The 7927-nt window shown below is 42.4% G+C and overlaps 1 protein-coding gene and 1 long non-coding RNA gene across 2 annotated transcripts in view; one reads left to right on the top strand and one right to left on the bottom strand.

Moving 5' to 3' along the window:
- LOC131532229 (uncharacterized) overlaps positions 1-7927 on the top strand; it is a 136736-nt gene that overhangs the window by 73013 nt on the left and 55796 nt on the right. The window lies entirely within an intron of this gene.
- On the bottom strand, positions 2140-2570 carry LOC131531683 (uncharacterized). The gene is made up of 3 exons (XR_009268757.1): positions 2542-2570; positions 2275-2352; positions 2140-2182 (listed from the first exon to the last, which is right to left on the bottom strand). It is a non-coding gene; the product is annotated as an uncharacterized LOC131531683 (long non-coding RNA).

Here is a 7927-nt window from a genome sequence, read left to right as displayed (position 1 = left end):
GTGACGTCTCCGTTCCCTCCTTCAGGGAACGAGGGTTACATACGTAACCGAGACGTTCCCTTTCACTCGGTCACTCTGGTCATCACATCAGATGACCGGCGAATTGGGATCCCTACCAAAGTGCCACAGGAGCTGCCCCTTCCAGTGCCCTGTGTAGGCCTCCTGATCCTTCCTATAAGGCAGACGATAGGACCGGGCTCTACACAGAGAAGGTCAACTAATGTTGTTCCTTGGGCAACCCGACAGTAGGACTTGGATAACACTGGGAAGCGTGCCCTTCCATTTGGAAGAGGCACACTGTGGAGTCACCTCCTCCCCGAGGGGGTTAAGTGGCATTTAGACATGTGAAGTAACCCCGTAGGGCCCTATTGCACATGGAAGTCTCTGAGATGGCTTAGGCTGCATCATTAGAGATGGCAGAATGTGGTCTGCCAGGGGAGACACGGCTCTAATAAGAGAAATACACATATGGGATCCCAACAGGGTCACTCATATGGGCACCAACCTCACACCAGATTTCAAGAATTCATTGGCTGAAAGGCCTACCGCCGGACGCTCCGCCACGTCCGGACGCCGGAGTGCTGGAGGACTCGACAGGGTTTGCCTGGTTAAGGAACTCTCTGGAGAATTAGGCGTAAGAACGCCGCAAGCCGACTCTGAGCCGGGCCTCTCAGTGCCACTACCCGTTTGAGGTGAGAACACAGGAGGAAACCGGTTCGACACGTAGGTTATAAAAACCTAGCGAACGTGTTAGGAGTCGCCCAACCCGCAGCTCTACAGATGTCTGTTAGCTAGGAACCACGAGCCAGCACCCAGGATGATGCGACACCCCTAGTGGATTGAGCACGCAACCTGAGTGGGCAGGGCACACCTTGTGCTTCATAGGCCAAGGTGATGGCATCCACTATCCAGTAGGGGAGAGCGGGGCACAACCTAACAGATTTTGCTTTTGGGTTGATATCTAAAGATATATTTGAGTTAGATATTTTTTTTTTTACACAAGCAACGCACACATCTCTGCTACAAATGAGCAATGAAAGTTTGTTTCTAAAACTTACCATTCTTTTACAATTTCACCAGAAGTGGAGGAAGTGAAATGTTACAACTTACCCCACTGGTGGGGTAAGTTGTAACGGCGGGGGTGTTAGTTGTAACGCATGCTGGAAAGATTTGTTTAAACAATTAATTCAGTACAATTTAATCTAAAGACTGATTGTTTATCCATCTATGATACTAACAGACACTCTGTAAACAAAACATTGGTATTTTTAGAAAATAAAAGATGAAGAGGACCTTTAAAAAAGCTTTAATATAATTTGCATTTATCAGTCATTACAATGACAAAAGCTCTCCAAAACTGAACAGAAAACTAATCTAACAAAAACTTTGACTTTGGTCAGTCACCATTTGTAAAGTAGCCTGCTGTTCACTTTCCCTCCCCCACCCTTCATCTCCTTCCCCCTGTCTTCTTTTTCTTCTTCTTCTTCCTCTCCTCGCTACACTCATCACATAAAAAAACATCATCTCCACCTGTACACAAATGATGTGCCCACCCTGAACAACCCCCACACTGCACCCAATATTCATCAGAGGGGGTAGACCAATAATCCTCCCCACACACTATACAGTCGTCTTCATCTGTATTCTTTTGAGGGCCACAAGGGCTTGGAGAGGTGTTGGAGGCCGCAGCTGGAGTTGAGTCTTCCCTGTTAAGTTAAACACATACACGCACACACACACACACTTCCACTTGGTATTGTGCATATGATATTCTTCAGAGATTCAAATGTGGTCTTCAGGGCCTCTTTTTACTTGGTCGGCTGTCTGTAGTTTTTGGTCAGAGTGGACAGGTCAGAAGTAGACTCTGAGGGGCCTGGCCTTGAAGCCACTGGACTGGTTGTGTCTTCCCTAAACAAACACACACATACAGACTTGCATTCTATCCACAAAAGACCTTTGTGCTGATGTTTTTTTTAGGAACACTCAAAAGTGGTCAGTACTGATGGCCATGCAGTCTATTCATATCTTTGATGTTTGGATAACTGTCACTGGCCTAAACGATGATCATGTAGGCCTACTCTACCCATTAGCTGCTTCATCTGTCCTAGACTCAATGGAGAGGGGTCCATTGTAGACGCAGGGGGGGCCTGGACGGGAAGCCGCTGCAGTGGTTGTAGCTGGCCTGTAAAGTAAACACATATAGACATATTCTATTCATAAAGTAGACTATTACGTTAATGTGATGAAGATAAGATCATTATCAGTAAATCAAACCTTTCGATCAGAGTGGACGAGTCCACAGTAGACTCTGGAGGGCCTGGCCAGGAAGCGACTGGACTGGTTGCTGCTTGCCTTGAGGTTTACACACACACACACATCACATCACAAAGTAGGCTTTTGCACTGCGATGAAGATAACATTAATATAGGGTTACGTGATTTGAGAAGACATGACAGTGTTCTATCAATAATAGAATAGCCAATCAGAGGGCATGTACAACTAAGAGATATCACATTGGGGGTAGACTTCTACCCAACCTACCTCTGGGGATCAGCAACGGTCTCTCCAGCAGATACTGTAGTTGGCCTATCGGTGGCAAACGCTCCGGCAAAGTCATTGTCATTAAAAATCCCAGTATTGTAAGGCCAAATGCCTGTGCACCTGAAGCCTGCCATTATGTTTTCCTGGGTTGCCGCTTGCTTTTCCAACAATAGCTGGGATGTGATAGATGGTCGCATTCTCTCCCGGGTGTGACTTCATCCAGCTGTCAAAGTGGGAATTTAGTCTTCCTTTGAAGGAGCGGAACACACTCCGGTCAAGAGGTTGGAGCTTGTGTGTGCAGTGGGCCGGAAATGTGAGCATGACAATTCCATTTTGCTTGCAGAAATCAAGGGCAGCTAAAGTGACATGGGAGGAATGATTATCTAACAGGAGGAGGATCTTGGATTCGAGGGAAGGTTTTGCATGCCGCGCAAAATGATGTAAAAACTCTAAAAACTCCTTCTCTTTCATCCACCCACTCCCGTTTCCGACACCAACGCATCCATTTGGACCATCACGGACAAAGTGGGCCTGGTACCGCTTCCGAGGGAAAACAAAAAAAGGGGGGATGGCATTTCCTGTGGCATTCACAGCAACTGCAACAGTGACCAAGCTTCCCCTCTCGCCCGACATCATCGCACCAATCTGTAAGGAACGGGTATTGATAGATGTCAGCCATACAGATACAATTTTAGTAAGAAGTTTGCGTAAGAAGTGCATGCAGAATAATGGTACAATGTTTTTGTTGACAGAATTGATAAGGTCTTGATGAATTCCCAAACGATACCTAACAGATATTTATTTATTTATCTATATATGTATCTATCTACTCAATTATGTATTTATTTATTTATTAATATATACATCCACCCCTACCAACCTGGCGGTGCCCTCTTGGACCGACCACCCTCTCTGGAACTTGTACGGTGGTAACTCCAGTCTCATCCATGTTCCACACGTCTTTCGCCTCAAATCCATACCTATTATAGGCTTGCGAAAGGTTGTCAAAAAACATTTTTACATTGTGCCGATTAAAGCTGGAGGCCCTGGCCAGGCTTGTTGCTTGGGCTTTCCGGATTGCCAAGGCTGGATTTCGTTTGAGGAATGAGGTAAACCAGTCTTTTCCGGCCATCTCAGTCTTCCTCCAGGATTCGGGAAATTTGCAGGAGAATGCCACTGCACATTCGTATGCAAGCTTCCGGACCTGAAAAACCACATCAAATCCAGATTAACAGATTTTATGTAGGATTCACACAGTTAAGTGACTAAGTTCATCAGTAACTCGGCCTATGATTTTTATAATCACATAACTTGGGCTGAGAGAATAGACAAAATCTTAGCCTAGGCCTAAGCTACTACTAGCAGTTGCCTAGTTGTGCCTTTGTGGAGGCCTGGCTATTCACTGAAATACCATGATAAACCCTAAACCTTAGGCTAGCCTACTGTAAACTCTACCTCTCGTGGGCACAGCCCATAGTACATGTCGGACGCCTTCCTCAGGTAGTCTCTTAACTCCCTCTCCTGTTCAGCTGTGAAGACCTGTTTATGGTGCGAGTAGCCAACAGTTGGTGACCTGCTGCTACCAGCTGCTCGCAGCTCTTTAGTCTTGCTGATAAAACGGTGGAGGGTGACATGGCAGATGCCAAGTGCTTTGGCCACCCCTCTGATTGACCTGCCACTACTCTCAACATCCCTGGCAGCAGCTATCAGCAGCTCCCTAGACACACCTCTCTCTGTGGTGCGTTTTCTTGACCTCATTCTGTGAAAACAAAGTTGGGAGATTTTGTTTTTATTTAGCCTATATTTTATTTTTTTATCTTAATTTTTTTTACTTTTATTTTATTTACTTTTATTTTGTGTAATTAATTAATAAATTAATTAATTAATGTTATGATTGTGCTCAGTTTTGTATTGTTCTAAACTGTATTCGCTTCAATATGATGTGCTTTATATTGACAATAAAAGGAGGTAGACAAAATATGGTCACCCACTAAAAAGATGACAACATGCAAAGAAAGATGACAAAATACAATATTGTTAACACTAATGGCCCATTTTGCATTTAAAATGGCTATTTTCACCAAAAGTGACAGGTTTGCATCCCTATTTTATGTCGCCCTAGTTGTAACACTGTGTTACAATTAACCCCTCATGTAGTCTCCTGACTCTTACCTAGCTGGCACTGGCTACGAGCTAGCTACAAGCTTTAGCATGGTACAATTTTTTACCTAAGAAAACGCGGTAGATGATGATATATGAATGGTTTTGGTGACCTGCACACATGCTTCACTAAACAAAAAATTAGCGACATGGAAAAATTTACTTACATGGTGCCAAAACACACTTTTTCGAATAATTCTGTGAAATCGCCGTCGAAACTTCTGAAAATTCTCCACACGTATCTCCTCACTCATACGGACCAGTGGGCGGAAGTAGGTGGAAATTGACTTGTGCGTCCGGATAAAAAGTCCGTGTTTCAACTTGCCCCGCGTTAGTTTGTTCCCCGCGCTCCCCTAGGTCATCCTCTGCTTGGAGACAGCCTTCCCCTTCTGCTGTCCTTCGTAACAGACAAAGAGCTGTTCTGAGGTCCTGAAGCTCTGAGTTCTATCCACGTACTGTCGCAGTGCACGTACACTGTAAAAAAAAAAAAAGTTGAGCGAACTTAAAAAAACATTTTTTACCAGCTTCAGCAGATTTTTGAGTTTGCTCAACTTGTTTTTGTGGGAGATTCTCAAATTTTTGTTATATAAACTTAAAACAACAAGTTGAGAAAACTCAAAAATCTGCTGAAGTTTGTTGCCTTTAAAATTTTAAGTTGGCTCAACTTTTTTTTTTACAGTGTACAGAACAGAGCAAAGCTAGGGCTGGGTCTGCCTCCTCCAGGTGCAGCGCTTGCAGGTTCACTACCTGGTCCCTGAAGGGAGTGGTAGGAACCTTGGGCACATAGCCGGGCCTGGGGCCTCAGTGTTGCACTGGAGTCAGCCGGCCCAAACTCAAGGCACGATTCGAATGAACAACACAACTCAAGTGTAGAGACCCCATGGTGGTTTATACTGGCGAACTCACGCCAGCAGAGGTTCTTTTTAGGGTAAAGCCTAACCTTACCCCAAATAACTTTTAGCATACTAGCTAATTTTAGCCAAACTCAAAATACATTTCAGCTGACAATGTGCACATCATTTCTTTCGGTTCCCTCGTGTCAAACAAGTAAAACTCAACGACATTAATGCAAAGTGTTCTGACCCAACAGTAGATTTTTAATAATTCGTCAACTTTCGCAACACAACAAAGCACCCTCCTCAAGTTCTCTTCTTCTTCAGTTTTCTGGTGGGTAGCGCCAACGGTGCAATATCGCCACCTACTGTATTGGAGTGTGGACCAGAGTTTACCCATTTCATGAGAGAGAAGGAAACTAAATATATATTGTATTGTACATTTATAAATATATATATATTTCACAACTACTCATCTATCATGTAAACGTGCTCCTATCCATATCCACTGTGACAGTAATGACTGCCATTCATGGTTTACACTGAAATTATGTTTTGATTTCTTGTTTTCAGTCTGTTTTATACATTTATAAATGTATATAAGTATTGAAATGTACGGAAAAGGGGTCAAATAATGACTAAAATGCAGTGGCACAATCACTTAACCACACTGGGCACTTTGTGAATATAATTTGTCATTAAACAATATGTAAATACAAATGGTCGTGTTTTTTTGTTGTTGTTGTTGTTGTTGTTATAAAGATTCCCGTGCTTTTGTTTTGTTTTGTTTGTTTTTTTATTTTATTTTTTATTTGTATGGATGCTTGACTAGACGTGTAAAGGACATCAGTGAACGTCTATTCACAACCTCTTAAAAAGTACTTGGGGCACTTAAATTAATTTTTGCAGTATTAACCAAGGTGTAAACACAATTGTTTTTACATTTCATAAGGATTTCATAGAGCAGTGGTTCTCAACCGGTGGGGCGCGAGTAGGCTACAGGATGGGAGGGAAAAAAACCTGAAAAAAAAAAAAATTGCACATTTTTTTTATCACTAAACTACTGTCATAAAAAGTTATAGTTTTGTATATACATAACTCCTGAATAAAAATTAAAATGTGTTTGGACTGATTTAAAAAAAAGAGTTTTGAACAAATTTGATTGGTTTGTCGATAGTGAGCGCAAATGCAGGTGATAAGCGGTTTTATTAAGCGAGTCATTGAGTCGTTCATTCAAACGATTCGTTCAAAACACTGAATCATTCAAAACACGATTGAGTGTTGCTGTGAGATGCCCTATGCTGTGATCTTTGTTTAGATTCATCGGATCTATTTTCGCTGCTAAAATAGACAAAAACAGTCATTATTTCGTCTAAAATGTAAGTGACTTAATATTATTAACTTGTTTGTTGAACTGTCATATGAAATCAGTGTCACATTTTCAATCGTGAGGTGATGGTAAATTTAGTGATGGTCAATTGTCAGTTCTCTTGGTCGTCAGGTCGTGTGATGTATGTTGCTGAACTGTATTCAAATGTTATAAATATAAAAACACCACATTTTGAAATTTAACTGCAGTATGTCAATTTAGTTTATTTGTGTGTGCTGCGCTCATAGACTTTAGAAAATGGCACTCATTTGTTTGATTTCTCCTCGAGAAGCTGCGCAAGCCTCAAAAGTTAAAGGTCCTTGCACCCTGACTGAATCCGAAACTGTCGTATTCGTTTTTTCATATTCGTCATTTGGTGGCTCTCAATTGTCTTATTCTCTCGCGATCGCGTTATACTGTTTCAGCTATTAAAATAGTTCAGTTTTGTATGTAATGGCGAATTTTCTACATTTCGTTTCGTTTTTTTATTAAGTTAATTTAGAAAAACGTTTGGAGCATTTTTTTGTTCGTTAGATAAGTTTATTCTTTCTTAAAGTAACGACCGAGCAGCCAGCGGCAGACCGGCAGGCTGATCATAGCCATGTTTGATCAATTTAGCCTTCTCAAATCATCACGACTTGCCTAAAATGAGATCTATAGATATACTAAAACAGTTCAAGCATATAGCTGTCATGAATCTGGTCTGCACTTCCGTTCATTCACCACCAGAGGTCACTCGCTCACCACATGGACTTTCACACCACACATCACAATGAACTCCATTTCCCATCATTCATTGCACTGATTGCACACACAGCTGTAGGCACTGATCACACAGCATCACTAATCACACACACTATTTAAACCCTGGACTTTGTTTCCCTCCTGGCCGAGTATTGTATGCGTTTACCGCTCCCCTAGCCGTAGCAACTCTACAGAGCCCGTGTTTCCTGGATTAACCCTTTCCGTGTTTCTGTTCAGTTCCTGTATTGTCCTGCGTTTTTCACTCCCCTAGTGTCAGCTG

Source organism: Onychostoma macrolepis, chromosome 23 (genome assembly GCF_012432095.1).
Source record: "Onychostoma macrolepis isolate SWU-2019 chromosome 23, ASM1243209v1, whole genome shotgun sequence".
Classification (NCBI taxonomy): Eukaryota; Metazoa; Chordata; class Actinopteri; order Cypriniformes; family Cyprinidae; genus Onychostoma; species Onychostoma macrolepis.
Note: the sequence above shows the minus strand (reverse complement) of the source record. Positions and strands in the feature narration are given on the sequence as shown.